The 15,705-nt window shown below is 46.8% G+C and overlaps 1 long non-coding RNA gene across 1 annotated transcript in view; it reads right to left on the bottom strand.

Annotated features, from left to right (window-relative positions):
• Positions 1-1,509: 1,509 nt before the first annotated feature.
• LOC139357455 (uncharacterized) overlaps positions 1,510-15,705 on the bottom strand; it is a 35,890-nt gene continuing 21,694 nt past the window's right edge. Inside the window, exon 3 of the long non-coding RNA XR_011610588.1 lies at positions 1,510-2,762. This is a non-coding gene — a long non-coding RNA (uncharacterized lncRNA). The remainder of the gene's footprint in view (positions 2,763-15,705) is intronic.

The raw sequence follows: 15,705 nt of genomic DNA, 5'->3' as shown, positions 1-15,705 counted from the left end.
CATATATACAGTAAAAAGTCAAAGGATTTTAAAACACAAAACAATGTCACATAGAGTTTATTTATAGATGCATACATATATAGTAGAAATATTAAAGCAAGCATGAGAAAAATAAACACAAATCGATGTTGGCAATGACCTCTGAGAAGAGAGTGGTATGGTATGGGTCAGGTTTCAGAGGAATAGTCATGTTTTATTTTTATTTCTTAAGATCTGGAGTGAAGTGGGTACATTTTTTAAAGATTTGTTTTCAAGATTTTTTTATTTTTCCACTTGTTTGAAAAACCTGATCATTTTAAATAAAATCCTGGAGGCTCCCTCCTGCTCCTGAACCCTGACCATCCCGGTCACCTCCCTGCAGCCAGGACCAGCAGGGCAGGCAGTGCTGGAACCTTCTGCTGCTGTCAGAGTAGCCTCCACACACTGGCATGTGCTTGTGATTATTGGAACTCATTCCTGGCTTTATTTATGCCACAGACAAAAATAATTCTCCCTTCCTGGGAGACATGTCATGGCTCCGGAATGTCTTGGGAGGAGAGAGCCAGAGGATAGGACTCTCAGGGCCACACGTGTGCCTCTGCTTATCCAGACCATACCCAGGGCCAAGAGAGTGATAGACAAATGCCAGGCTCCTATTCCTTGAGAGCGAGGTCTGAGCTGGGATAATCCTTAGAGTCCAAATCAACCTGAAATATACATCAACCCTGTCCATGTCTGTTTCCCCCGAGGACCTCAAGTTAGTTGAGGTAACTCCACGGCAAGCCCAAATCAAACCAGGGTATAATTTAGGGGAGCACAGCTTCAGGCCAGACCAATCCCTGATGTTCCCTTTTTCCTCAGCATTCCCTGCAACAGAGCCTCACCTGCCTTTGGGGCACTGCTGTGACATTTGGGGTTTCGAGAAAGGCTCAGAGTCAGCCTCACTTCAGGGAGAACCCAGGCCTGGCCTGAACCCCACGCTTCCTCTGACTCCAGGACCTAGCCTGACCCACCTTCGAGATTTCATCTTGAGCCAGCCCCTCCCACTCCGGGATCAGGAGTCAAGTGTGGGCTGTACCCCCCGGGGTCAGGAGTCAGTGTGGGCTGTACCCCGGTGGCATCCACCTGACTTCTGTGCAGGTGGCTGGCAGCAGGTCCCGGACACATGGGGACGTGGTGTGATTTTCATGCTGTGGGAGGCACCCTCCTTTCCCTAGCAGAACCAAAGGCCTGGCTAAGCACCTGTGGGGCTGGTCTGCACTGCTGTACTTCCCTTCCCACTGATACTGTGGGAGGGTCACTACAATTCTCTTGGTCTTTCCTGGTGAACCTTCTGATGGACCTTAGGCACCTGCAGGTTGGAATGATAGGCTCTGGTCCCCTTTCCAGCTCTTCATTTTTCTTTCTCCCTGGGCTCTCCCAGGGTTCTGCACGGACTCCTTTACATGCAGCTCTGGTGCACAGGCCGCTGCCAGCTATAGAATCACTGTTGGCTCACATACCAGGCTGTGAAAACACTCAGGACGAGCCTTAGAAAAGTAAGAAGATGGTGATTAAACACATAAATCAATAAAGCCATTAGGAGGAGGATGCGTAACCAAAACGCAAGGTAAGGAGAAAGAGGAAAGGACATCGGGCAAGACCTCTCCAGCTACTGTCATTAGAGCAGAAATCTGAGAGAGGCAAGGGGCCAGCCAGCCAGAAGGGCACCCCAGGTGGGGAACGACAGATGTGAGGTTCTGAGCACAGAGGGTGGAGCTGGGCTGGGCAAGACCAGGGAGGGAGAAAGAGGCCAGAGCTTTGAGCACAGAAAGAATGAGATCCTTGTCACTCTAGGGCCAATGTTGGAAGCAGGGCCCCAAGTAGGAAGCCACTTCGAAAGTCCAGGGGTGGTGACTGGGTTTGGGCAGTTTTCTTTACTGTGATGGAAGAGAACTGAGGGAAAGGTGGACGGGGGCAGGGACTGCTGGGGAAACTTAAATAATTTACTTTGATATTATTTATGCAAATGTTTAAAACAAACAGTGTATTTCTTATTTATGATCATTCCCATAAACAACATATTTAAAATATGAAAAGCATCGAATAAAGCGAACATATCAGTGGTTGCCGTTGGGGAGAGGGAGACAGGAGGGGAATCGCACTGAGGAATGGTTACAAGGGGACATAAACTTTATATGTCATGGTTTTATGCCACAGAGATATGAAGCAAAAATCACAAGTTATTGTATTAGTATCTGTTTTTCTGGAAGGTAACTGCTGCAGTATTGGCTACAGTATTCTCTCTACTGTCTTTGTCTGGATTTTTTCTTCCCCAGTGGAGAAGTGGGAGAGCCATGCCCTGCACTGCTCGGTGGTTTCGTTCCCCAGGCACTTGCTGACTCTCTTCATGGTTCTCAGAAGCTCCCTGCCATGCAGGCAGGGCCGGCTCTGCCTCATCCTTTGGGTTTTGTGAGCGACTTGGCCAAGTCCACAGCCGGTAAATCTGGGCTGAGCTGGAACCACGTTTCCCAGCTCCACAGTTCAGAGCTCTTTGTCCTGTGTCCTGGAGTCTTTAAAGTCCAGGAGACACCTCCACCTCCTGGAGGAAGATGCTGCCACCTAAAGTAGGTTTCCAGGGCGACCAGCTTCCCCAGCTGTTTGGAAAGAGGAGGGCTATTCAGGGCTCCCTGGTGGGCTTGCCACGTCCAGCAAGTCGAAGCCCGGTGGAGCCAATGAGTACTGGATGACTTCATTCATTCATGTAACAAGTATCTAGTAATCTTGACTATGATCCAGGCCCCCTGTGAAACAGACAAACCAGAGATAAATGTTAGATCCCCTTGCATTTCCCCTGGGGGGTAGACGGAGATGTGAACAGAAGCCCTGGGCTTTCCTCCGGGGGGTCCTCACCCCCATCAGAGCACAATCCCCACCAGAGTCTCCACAAGCTGAGCCACAGAAGCTCTGGACCAGTCAAGCCTGAGTCCCGTCTGGGGCCAGAAGGAAGGGGGACAGAGTGCTCCAGAGGCATCATTCTGTTCCTGCACCCTCCACCCTCCTTCCTCCTTGGTGTCTGGGCAGAACTTCCTTCCATTGCCCATCTCAGTTGTATTTCCTTCATTCACTCTCCTCCCCACTTAAAAAAAATTTTTTTTTTTTAAATTACAGATGGATGTCACTATGTTGCCCAGGCTGGTCTTGAACTCCTGCCCTCCAGTGATCCTCCTACCTCAGCCTCCCAAAGTATTGGGATTACAGGCATAAGTCACCATGCCTGGCCTCTCCTCCCCACTCATAATGTTTGTTTTTAAAGATTGAATAAATAACATCCAAAATAAGTTATTTGTGCTCCCCCAACAGCCCCTGCCCCAATCTAGCCTTTCCCTTAGTTCTCCATCTCAGTAAAGATATCTAGGTCCTGTCAGTTACTGGACAGCTGCCCTTGGTTCCTTTCTTTTCCTCAGGCCCACGGCTCTCCTTCCGAAACTACGGTGAGCTTGCCTTAGACTGAAGGCTTACCCAGCACTTACCAAAAGGTTACCCAAGACTTACCAAAATGACCTCTTTTACATACCAATTCCTCCCCCTGTACTCCTTATCCTGCTATTTTTATCCAAAACACATATCACCTGGCCAGGCACAGGGGCTCACACCTGTAATCCCGCACTTTGTGAAGCCAAGGTGGAAGGATCACTTGAGCTCAAGAGTTCGAGGCCCCATGGACAACACGGCAAAAGCCCATCTCTACAAAAAATCCAAAAATTAGCCCAGCATGCTGGTACGCACCTGTAGTCCCAACTGCTTGGGAGGCTGAAGTGGGACAATTGCTTGAGCCCTGGAGGTCAAAGCTCCAGTGAGCTGTGATTGCACCACTGCACTCTCGCCTGGGTGGCAGAGCAGCACCCCATCTCAAAAAAAAAAAAAAAAAAAAAAAAAGAGTATCACCTCCTGTCATAATATTCACTTACGGGCCGGGCGTGGTGACTCACGCTGGTAATCCCAGCATTTCGGGAGGCCAAGGCGGGCGGATTGCCTGAGGTCAGGAGTTTGAGACAAGCCTGGCTAACATAGTAAAACCCTGTCTCTACTAAAAATACAAAAATTAGCTGGGCATGGTTGCACACCCCTGTAGGCCCCGCTACTCAAGAGACAGGAGAATTGCTTGAACCCAGGAGGTGGAGGTTGCAGTGAGCCGAGATCGTGACACTGCACTCCAGCCTGGGCAACAGAGCAAGATTCCATCTCACAAAAAAAAAAAAAAAAAGAAAAGAAAAGAAAAACAGATTGACTTACTTATCATGTTAGATGTTTGTCTGCCCCATCCCCACCACTCCCATAAAGACAGAGGGTTTTATCTATTTCGTACCTGCTGCATCCCCAGCGCCTAGAATAATGCTTGGCCCAGACCAGTCATTCAATAACTATATTTTGAGTAAACAGAGAGAATGTTATTTATCAGAAGCTACTAGAATTAGCCAGGCATGGTGTTGGGCTCAACTTTTCAGGAGCCTGAGGTGGGAAGATTGCTTGAGCCCAGGAGGTTGAGGCTGCAGTGAACTATGATCACACCATTGCACTCCAGCATGGATGACAGCATGAGACTGTCAAAAAATAAATAAGTAAATAAAAGCAACCAGAATCCGAGCATGTGGACTTAGAGGCCTGGGCAGTGTGTAGGTGGTGGTACCTGGACACAGGTGTACGCAGGTGTGTAAGAATGAAGGCCACCCGAGAGCCTCCTGCATGCCTCCAGGTAGACCGGGTATATGAACAAGACAAAGCTGCCAAGCAGGGACCCTCATTGTTGGGGCCACCCCTCAGAGTAAAGAGGCTCTACTGGAGGTGACAGTGCCCAGGGGAGCTAGCTGAGGGAGAGCTAGCCTTTTTGGCAAGCCACCACAACTAAAAACGAGGCTGCCCTGCCAAGGCTCACAAGTCTGAAACGCACTGTGCTGTTTCCACAATGCTGTTTCCATAGCTCTTTAGGACCTGTTCATCTAAAGGCTGGCGGAGGCGAGAAATACAATGGAAACTGACGCAAATGAAGCTTTTAGAGTGGGTTTGCTCTCTCTTGCTAAAGCCTCTCACTGCAGCTTGAATTCAGGATATGCACAAAGAGGTATCGGAGGACAGTCTTTGGGGGTGGGTAGGGGAAGGGGTCACTCAAGAAATCAGCTTTTAAAATGCAATTTAATACAAATATTGATTGAATACCTGCTGTGTTCAAGGCTCTCTTTGGGGATGCGGGCTCTGAATCAGAGTAAGATGTGGGCAAGAAACCCTCTGAGGCTACAGCTGCCTCTGAGAGCCCTCGGAGGGGAGCCAGGAGAGGCCTCAGTTCATTTAACATGCAAATGTGAGCAGCATTCTCTCCAGGCAAAGCTTCATTGCTCCTGTTTGGTTATAGCTTCTTCCTTCCCAGGGAGTGAAGCTTCCCAAGAGAAAACTCACATTTTCAAGCTGCACTGTTGATTGGTCACGATTTCCCCACCCCCACGTGCCCCTTCTTAGCTAGACTCCGTTGTAATAGCTGGTGATTTCTCCCCGGTCCACAGGATTTCATGTGGTTCACCTAAAAGCCTCATTTCATTTTATAGTCACTATTTTCTCAGCCTTCCCTACCAGCAGATGTGGCTGAAGTAGCTATTTCTCAGATTGGGTTATCCAGAAAGTATCTTTGATGTACAAAGGGCTATTTATTCTCTTCCACCATGCATATCCCGGGCTCACGCTAAGCTTTTATATTTTATTCATTAAGTCAGTCCTCAAAATCCTGATGACAGCTCAGGCCGTAGATCAGAGAAGGAAACAACTTTTCCATTTTCCACCTGGGAGGTAGAGTTCCACGTGCCATCACCAAGTAAGGGCAGGGTTGCCTCTGTGCGCAGTCTCTCCACAGGCTGCTTTGCTGTCTTCATAGTTTGGGGATGGCAGGAAATAAGGATGGCTGAGCACCTGCAGCTGCTTCTTCCGGAGCAATCATGAGGTGGTTTCTGGTGTCCTGTCCCGACTCATACATGCTGCGTTGCTTGTGGGTGGTGATGGCTGAGGTGTGGCCTTGTGCCTGGCTGGGTGGTCCCAACTTCTCTATTTCTGGCTGGGTGGCATCCAAGTCTCCTCTCTGGCCCTCCTGGAGATTCTTCAAATTCCCTAGAACAATGCAAGGAATTCATCCCTAGGTTAAACTAGACAGACAGGGCTGTTGGGATGGGAGGGGAGATTCCACCAGTTCCAATTAGTCCGATATTAAATTGTTCCTCCGAAAAATGAACAATTAAAAAGAATGCTTGAGAGACAGACAGTGCCTGCGACCAGCTTGGGATGTGGGGTTTTAGCCTGGATGTCACGTGAAAATTTTTGACAATTTTGTCTATAAAGCCTTATTTACTAACAATAGAATTTTAGAACCCATTACATGTAAAAAAAAAAAAAAAAAAAAAAAGAATCCAGATGGAAGGATGTGAAGTCAGCTATGGAGTAATTCACTTCTTAACTGGACCCTCATCTTTTAAAGGGCTTCAATCACCTACAAACTGTAAAATAAAAATAAAATTCCAAGCCTCCCAACTGACTGAATGGACCCTCCTCTTAGCCACGGAGGCCCAAAGAAACCAGAAAAATCAGTTTAGGCCATGACAGGAAACAGGGAGGGTCGGACACACCTCATCACACCCTCCTCCTGTTGGGGTTCAGGCACAGCTGACCAGCATTAACATTAAATTAGAGATCCTGAGACAGACAAAACAGACTCCTAGTAGCAATAAGAGACCAAGCTTCAACCTGACCCCAGCATAGCATCACATGACAGATAGCAGGCCCTGAGAGAAATCCAAGTATTTTACCCCAAAATAGACTCAGCTGTCTCATGTAGGGGAAATTTGCATTCTGTAGAGAATCTCCTTCCCTAACCAGGTCTCTCCTGAGTCTGACACCTTTGATAAGAGACAAATTCACATCCATTCTTTCTGTAGCCTGGAGGCTTCATGTACATGATAAGAATCTTGGCTTCCACAGTTTCCCCCAACCCACCTTTACCTTATTGCAAGCTGCTTTCAACTATTCAGGCGGAGCTTAGCCCTTTCAACCCATTGCCAATCAGGAAATCTGACTGGCAAATCCACCTTTCCAGGCCAAACCAATGTATACCTTATATATATTGATTTTTGTCTTTGCCTGTTCTGCCTCCCTAAAATTTATCAAATCAAACTGTAACCCAACCACCTTGGGCACAGATTCTCAAAATCTTCTGAGGCTGTGTCAGGGGCCATGATCTTTAACCTCAGCCAAATAAATCTCTAAATTGCTTGAGATCTGTCTCAGATACTTTTTGGTTAACAAAGCAAAGCCAATGGAAATAACTGGATTTTAGGGATGTGGAATAGCTTGACTCCCAGTCCAGCATTACTTGCCCTCGCTGCCACCCAGGCAGGAGACCAGGCAGTGCACTGCTCAGACCAGCTGTCACCTGAACACAGACCTACTGGCCTGCCCACTCTGCCAGGCCTTTCTGCAGCTCTTCCCAGGACCGCATGGACGGGCCTTGCCTCTTTGCCACACTGTGTCCACGAAGACAAGAACAGCTTCCAGAGGCTTCGCCTGTGCGAGTGTTGATTGTCACCTGTGAAGGTGTATGTCCCACGTGGTGTCACAGGGCAGGGGGGAGCCTGGGTCCTCTGTGAGTAGCTGCATTTAAGAGCTGAGTGTGGTTGATGAGGCACACTGGAGGCCTCTCCTTTAAGGAAATCCAGTAGAAGAACAGAGAGGGCTGAAGTAGGAGTGGGTGTGAGAGAGATAGTAATCTACTTCACACAACTGTCCGCCTGGGCTTCGGAAAAGCCACTCATCCACATTTTCAGGATGATTTAATTCATTAAAAATTTCACTTATCACAACCTTTCTGGGACACATTTACTTAATGTGAGGTGTGAATGTAAGCATATGTAAATAATTCCTAAATAGAAGCAATGAATCTGTAGACATTGTGACCGCAAAGAGGAATCTCCAGGCTTGATTTTGCAGAGAATGTGGGGATTCTGGTGATGACTCATGAAAGAGTGGGACTTTATAGAAAGCCTACTCCCTGGGGCACTGCAGGAAACCACCCAAGACGCAGCCCTACTGCTATTGTCAGTGGTGAACAGACCTGTCTGAGTTCACTGAACTTCCTTCTAACACATTCTAAAATATTAGTTATCAAAGTACATATTCATCAGTAATTCTGGAAAATTCAGGAAAAGCCAAAGAAGAATATTAAGCATTTCCATTATTCAGGAATACCCACTAGTATTATATTTTTCCTTTTCTCTTTTTCTTTCTTTCTCTTTCTTTCTTTCTCCTTTTCTTTATTTCCCTTTCTTTCTTTCTTTCTTTCTCACTTTCTTTCTTTCTTAGCATGCTCCTTTCAACTGATAATATATAATAATTCTTTTTGTATGTTATTCATTATTTTTCTATAATGACTTGTTGAAATTTGGTTATTGGCTGGGTGCAATGACTCACGCCTGTAATCCTAATTCTTTGGGAGGCCAAGGCAGGTGGATTGCTTGAGCCCAGGGGTTCGAGACCAGCCTGGGCAATATGATGAAACCCCATCTCTACAAAAATACAAAAAATTAGCTTAGCTGGGCATGGTGGCATGTGCCTATAGTCCCAGCTACCCTGAAGGCAAGGTGGGAGAATCACCTAAGTCCAGGAGATTGAGGCTGCAGTGAGTCATGATCATGCAACTTCCCTCCAGTCTGGGTGACAGAGTGAGACCTTATCTCAAAAATAAAATAAATTTGGTTATTATAACAGCTTTAATATTGATAGTATCTTTGTTTCACCACTTACGAGCCAGCTATTTGACTGAATTAGATTCTTAGGGCTGCTGTAACAAATTATTACAAACTGGGTAGCTTAAAACAGCAGAAACTCATTCTTTCTCAGTTATAGAAACCGTAAGTCCAAAACTCCAGGTGTCAGCAGGGCCGTGTTCCCTCTGAAGGCTCAAGGGGAGAACCTTTTCCAGCCTCTCCCAGCTTCTGGTGGCTGTCCACATTCCTTAGCTTGTGGCCACATCACTCCAGTCTCTAACCCTGTCTTAACGTGGCCTTCTCCTTTTGTCTCTTATAAGGAGACTTATCATTGGGATTAGGGCCCATTCTTGTTTTTCAGTACAATTTCATCCCAAGATCCTCAACTTAATTGTATCTACAAAGACTCTTTTCCCAACCAAGGTCATATTCACAGATCTAAGGGGTTTGGACACATCTTTTTGGGGCCACCTTTTAACCAACTAAAATGACTTTGGGCAAATATTTTGACCTAAATCTCAGGTTCCTCACCTGTAAAATAGGGAGATTGTAGTTGCTATCTCAAAGAGCTATGAGGATTGAATGGGTTGTTCTGTGTGAAGTACCTGGCACCTGCGTGGCACAGACTATCCACTCAATCATGGTAAACTATTTTAATAATTGTTATTATTCACAAGTATCAACTCTCTTTCCTCACAACAGTACTGTGAATAGAGAGAGGTAGAGGTCTTGAGAGAAAAGAATCGCTGGGCACTGAACATGAAAAGGCATTGAAAGATGGCCTGAGCCTTGGTCTCCAAATGTCCTCACCTACCTGACAACTGAGAAAGAGCCATGTGCTAAAGATTTCTAAAGGTTTTTCCACTGCATCCTGTAAGCCTAACTTGAAGAGCAAGAGTGGGAGGGAAGGGAAGGGAAGAAGAGAGAAGGAGAGGGAAGGGGAGGGTAGAGAAGGGAAGGGGAAGGAAGGGGACTAAAAGAAAGAAGAGAGAAAGGGAGCAGGGGGCACCAGGCTGTTCCTGAGCCTATTTATTCCTATTCATTTTCTGGATATTTTGAAAACCCACCGTGGGAAGCAATACCTAGTGCACTGCACAGCTCATGAGTTTTGATCAGAAAGGGTATAGCCTCCATTTGAGAAGACGCCATGCTTGGGAAATGAGTCTCAGGGAGGGAGCCCAAAGGGAAGAGAATGCCCAACCATACCAGAGAGGAGGGAGGAAGAAGAGCCAAAATCAGCAAGGGTCCTGAGCCTAGCTCCACCCGATCTTGCCAAGTGATCTGCAGGGGGCCTCTTAGCTTTGTGAATTTCTTCTTAAAAAGGATCCTTCATACTTATTGCCTCCAAAGGCCACTAAAATAGACTCACAAAAGATCTCACAAGGGACAAAATGAATGGGCTCCCTCTGGAAGAACCGGGCCACTCTGGGAAAGTTTGGGGCTCCAAGCCTTGCTCACTGCTTCAGCGTCGTTTCTGTGAGTGTGTCTTCTTGGTGAAGCTCAAGCTGCCTTTCACATTTGCCCTTCTCTGAATTCCAACACCCGACTCCACATGCATGGAGGCAAATGTAATGAGGGGAAATGTGATCTGTGTCTGGGATGGATCTCCTCCTGACTCATCAAAGTGTGGTTTTGTCATGGTGGAAGGAGTTGGCTTGCCTGCACATCCCCTCTAACTCAGGAAGTCCTTGGCCAGTGCCAGGGTTCAGAGGAGTTCGGGGGAGCCCGTGCATTCTGACCTTGCAGCAGTTCTAGCTCGGGTCACCAGGTTCGTGGCTCCACTCTCCGGTTCTAACTTGAATCCCTGCCCCAGCCTCCCGCTCTCAGCACAGAGCACCTTCTCCATGTCATTCCCTGCTTCAAAGCCTTCATGGTCAGTGTCTTCGATTGCAAACACCCTTTGCATACATGTCAAAACGACCCATGTGTTGCACACTGATCAGAAAATATCAGCGGTGGCTCCTCTCCCTGCAACAGGAAATGTTACAATGAGCACCACACTCAGATCTGCCAAACGTAGAAACTACGATATCAAACAGGCATAGAAACAGTCATACAATCTGCTCCTGTAACCTCAGTGAGGTCCTGTTCTCTGTCCTTTGTGGCTCCCCGCAAGCATCCTGCATGAAAGATCCACTCTAAAGCAGATGCTGTAGGAGTTCTGTCAGCAAGCTGTCTATAGGGGTCGGAGAGTCCTCTGTGAAGGATGAACTGGGGTGGGGCAGAGGACCAAGCAGAGTTCTCCACCGACAGCTGCACTCCAGGGGTGGGCAACTGAGCATGCTGTGTCTTTACACCTCACTGTGTAATGGGGCAAGTACTTATACAACCCACATGTCCTGAATCCCACTATTTCGCCAATGAAAAATTGACATTGAAAGTACTTGCTAGAGCCTCCTGTGAGTGTTAATTCTTGAATGCTTACTAACTGATCCTAAGCTGTGAAGCTAACTTCACACATAAACATGTCACGGGGTTCACAGTGGTCTATTCTGAAATATATGGCAAGCAATGCCATGCAATGATCTGGCCCTAGCCAACTTCTTCCAGTTTATCTCCAATTACTCCTTATGTATGCACCACCAAACTCAAGTGAAACTGTCCATGGTAGCCTCCAAAGAATCCAGAACTACTGAGGAAGAGAAGGCACTAACACACAGAGAGAGTTTAACAATAAAACAAATGCAGGTGAATCATACAAATGGGGGTCAGATGATGGTGGAAGAGGTATCGCTGCCCCACACAAGTAACTTGAGTCTATCCTAGTTGTCAGGCTGTCTGTGATCATCCTTTCCTTTCTATTAAAAAAAAATTTAAATCACCCCCGCCCACGTCTCCCACAGGACTGTGGGACATTCCGTGCCTTTCCCAGGACTTCCTGGTAATACCAAGTGACGCCTCCCTACTCTCACTCCAAATTCCTGCTCTTATCACAACTCTCATCATCTGGAGCTTCTCTCTCTCTCTCTCTCTCTCTCTCTCTCTGTCTCATTCGCTTGCTCACTTTTTCTTTCTTCTTCCTCCAGGGTGGACACAGCCTCCTCCCCTCTATTCTCTAAATACAACAGGCAGTGTGCTACTGGGCCCAAAGTCTGTCCCTGACAGTGTAGGATTAGGAAGATCTGAGACTGAACGTTGGATTCAGTATTCCTGTGGTTCACGAGTTACGTCCGCTGCCAGCGACTCGCACACTGACCTCCTCTGTGTGGTGCCAGCGGCCACCATATTGCTGGGACTCCTGATCTCCACAGGGAGCCTGCTGGCCTTCCACCTCACCAGGTCCCAGGGACAGATCTTTGGTCTCTCCTGCTACCACATAGAAAACAGAACATTATGCAAACAACTGTCTGTCTCAACCTCTCCTATACAGACAAGGCAAAGGTTAACCTTTGAATAACCAAAAGCCATTAAGGGTTAGGCATGGTGACTCCTGCCTGCAATACCAGCACTTTGGGAATAAGAGGCAGGAGGATTGCTTGAGCCCAGGAGTTTGAGACCAACCAGGGCAACATAGTGAGACTTCATCTCTACTAGAAATAAAAAAGTTAGCCAGGCATAGTGGCATGCCCCAGTAGTTCCAGTTACTCAGGAGACTGGGGTGGGAGGATTGCTTGAGACCGGGAATTTGAGGCTTCAGTGAGCAATGATGGTACCACTGCACTCCAGCCTGGGTGACAGAGCAAGACACTGTCTTAAAATTTAAAAATGCCATTAAGATGTTTCACGAACCCAAGAAACATTTCCTCCCTAAAAGGAACTTTGCAACTGTCCCAGACCAGAATTGCTTCATTTCCCAAAGTGGGTCTGGGGAGCTGCATGTTCCTAAAGGTGTGCTAGCTAATCATAATTTTAAAATTATTTTGTTTTCATTGCAATACTCTAAAAATTCAAAATAAACTTATCCTGATCATCTGGGTGATCTAGGAGACTTTAGTAGCTGTGTTAGTGTTTCTACTTATGACCAGGTTGACACGAGCGCCTGCCTAAAGCCCTTAACTGATAATGCAGGGTGGCCTCCCTTGATCTGAAGACCCTGAAGCTCTGAAACACTCGTCCCAGGATCCAAAAGAATTCATTTTCTTTTCTTTTTTTATTTTTGTTTTATTTTTACTTTTTTGAGACAGAGTTTCACTCTGTTGCCCAGGCTGGAATGCTGTGGCGCAATGTCAGCTCACTGCAACCTCTGCCTCCTGGGTTCAAGCAATTCTCCTGCCTCAGCCTCCTGAGTTGCTGGGATAACAGGCACGTGCCACCACACCTGGCTAATTTTTTGTATTTTTAGTAGAGACAGAGTTTCTCTGTGTTAGGCAGGATGGTCTCCATTTCCTGACCTCGTGATCCGCCCACCTTGGTCTCCCAAAGTGCTGGGATTATAGGCGTGGGCCACCACGCTGGGCCAGAATTCATTTTCTTTACAAGGACTGTACAGAACTTTCAGTAGAGCATGTATACTAGAGTGAATATAGAGAGAGAGTGACTAAATATATATGCTGTATATATTATATATATATATATACACACACACAGTGTAGATACTATAGTGATTATACTCCCAGATCCTAAAATCTGTGTGTGTAGATATATGTACACACACTGTATATATACTACAGTGAAACTATATGAGACACACACACACATCCACAGAACATAGCTTTTTTTTTTTTTTTTTTTTTTGAGACGGACTTTCACTCTGTCACCAAGGCTGGAATGCAGTGGTACAATCTCTGCTCACTGCAACCTCTGCCTCTTGGATTCAAGCAATTCTCTGCCTCAGCCTTCCCGTAGCTGGGATTACAGGAGCCCACCACCACGCCCAACTAATTTTTGTATTTTTTTTTTTAGTAGAGACAGGGTTTCACCATCTTGGCCAGGCTGGTCTTGAACTCCTGACCTCTTGATCCACTTGCCTCAGCCTCCCAAAGTGCTGGGATTACAGGTGTGAGCCACCGCGCCTGGCCAAGTATAGCTATTATAGTGAGTATATTCCCAGATTCAGAAGCCGGGCACTATGATGTGTTTGTGTATGCTTATAGATATATAATATATCAAATATGGCACATACATTGTCACCATATCCAAGTGGGCAGCTTCAGGAAGCAGGAATAGCCCCCTGCCACATTCACTTTCCTCCCTCTACACCATTGCTTGTGCCTTTCTCCCAAGTCATCCCACTCCATTCCCATCTATCTGCTTATCTACAACTCAACTCATGTTCCACAAGCCACCTCAGCAAGCTTTTCCAGTGTGAAATCTCCCCCTCAGGCTGGGGTGGCCTGTTCATCTTCTGATCATAGGTTACTGTCATTCCCCAAGGCCAGGAAAGGCAATTATAGTTCACGGAACACACCTGGGAAGAGAGAGAAAGCTCAGCTCTCTGGATGCCTTAAATTGCCCCAAATACTTTGGCCTCATTTTTTCCTAGAAGTTCTTTTTCTGTATTATTTGCGTGTCATTTGGCTTATGCATTCATTAAGGAAACCTTGGATTCCTCTCGTGTTTCACAAAAAGTCCATGAAAGGCATGTATTTGACTCTTTCTGGGCAGATTTTTTTTTAATTCCATTTCTACTTACACATTGGTATTTTTGCACACCCCCAAAGCGCTGATGCTTATGCTGGTTTGTAAAGGATGAGTGGAAGTTTGATAGGTGGACAGCAGGCAGAAAGGGTTGGCACTCCAGGGAAAGGAACAGCATGTGGAGAGGCACAGAGGCGTGGAACAGCACATCTTCATTAGCTCCACATGGCTGGGCAAGAAGCAGCAAGCTGGATGGTCTGAAGAAAGGAAGCTGGCAAGGAAAGCAGGGTGTAAATTACAAAGGAGCAACTTTTGTTGTTGATGATGGGACCATCGGAAATATCTAAGCAAGGTAGTGACATGTTCATTGTTTCCTTGGTGTTAGTAAGAAAGAGGGTTTGGAAGCGCACAAGAGTTATGGCATGGGGACATGGTCCAGAGACTCCCATATTTCAATTTTTATATCACCCCAGAATGCCTGCTCTATTCCACCTTGGACTGGAGCTGGCTGGTTTAACACCTGTGTTGGGGGCTGCCTTTCACCTGGGTTTCTGGCTCATGTCCTTGAGGACAAGGATTGTTCCTCAGGCTTCTGTGGATCTCCTCCTCTGCACCAGTTCAGCGCATCTCTGTTTCATTTTTTGGTTGGTTGGTTGGTTTTGTTTTTGATGAATCACTCAGTCTGCTGAAAGTACCTTTGATGGCGGGTTTGGATGATTATATTAGATTTCTATTCTCACTCTGGTTATTTGCACCCAAACAGAGCCAAAGGTTAAAGTCCCAGTACTACTATGGGTCTCTTAAGAGAGACCTTGGAAAATCATTGATTTCTCTAGACCATTATTTTCTCCCTAAAAGATGAGATGGTGTCCCCATTCCTCGAATGCCATTATGGAATCAGATAGATGGAGTACTGATTAGAAGGACATTACAGTCCAGTGTTGGAAATGGACCATTGACTTCTCACCCAAGAGATACTTTCTCATCCCCTACCGCCACCCCCATTCCCCCAGGAAAATGCCAGTCTTTCCCCCAGAGCACTGCCTCTCTCCACCCTATCCCAAGCTTCATCATCTCCTTGACAGCCCAAAGAGACAGGTCAGAGGCTGCCATTTATCACCCAGGAATGTATGTCTGTGATGTATCATACAGGGCTTTCTCCCCTCCCCGCTCACCTTCCTCCAACCCCAGTGCCCTGTGTCATCCACCTGGGTCAGCAGCATCTTCGAATGCCTGCTGTGTGATGTCAGTCCTTGCGAACTGACCTGAAGTGAGGCTGCGAGTCTTATTTTCTGGGGTGTTGCCCATCACAGTTCCCTTCTTACTGTGGGGACCCAGCCCAGGGGCTGACCTGGACTTTCAGAGACCCTCCAGGGACAGGTGCTGAGGGAGAGAGCACAACACCACCCACAGGATCAGCTCTGGTCCAGCT

Source organism: Macaca nemestrina, chromosome 1, assembly GCF_043159975.1.
Source record: "Macaca nemestrina isolate mMacNem1 chromosome 1, mMacNem.hap1, whole genome shotgun sequence".
Taxonomy (NCBI): domain Eukaryota; kingdom Metazoa; phylum Chordata; class Mammalia; order Primates; family Cercopithecidae; genus Macaca; species Macaca nemestrina.
This window is presented reverse-complemented; position numbering and strand designations above follow the sequence as displayed.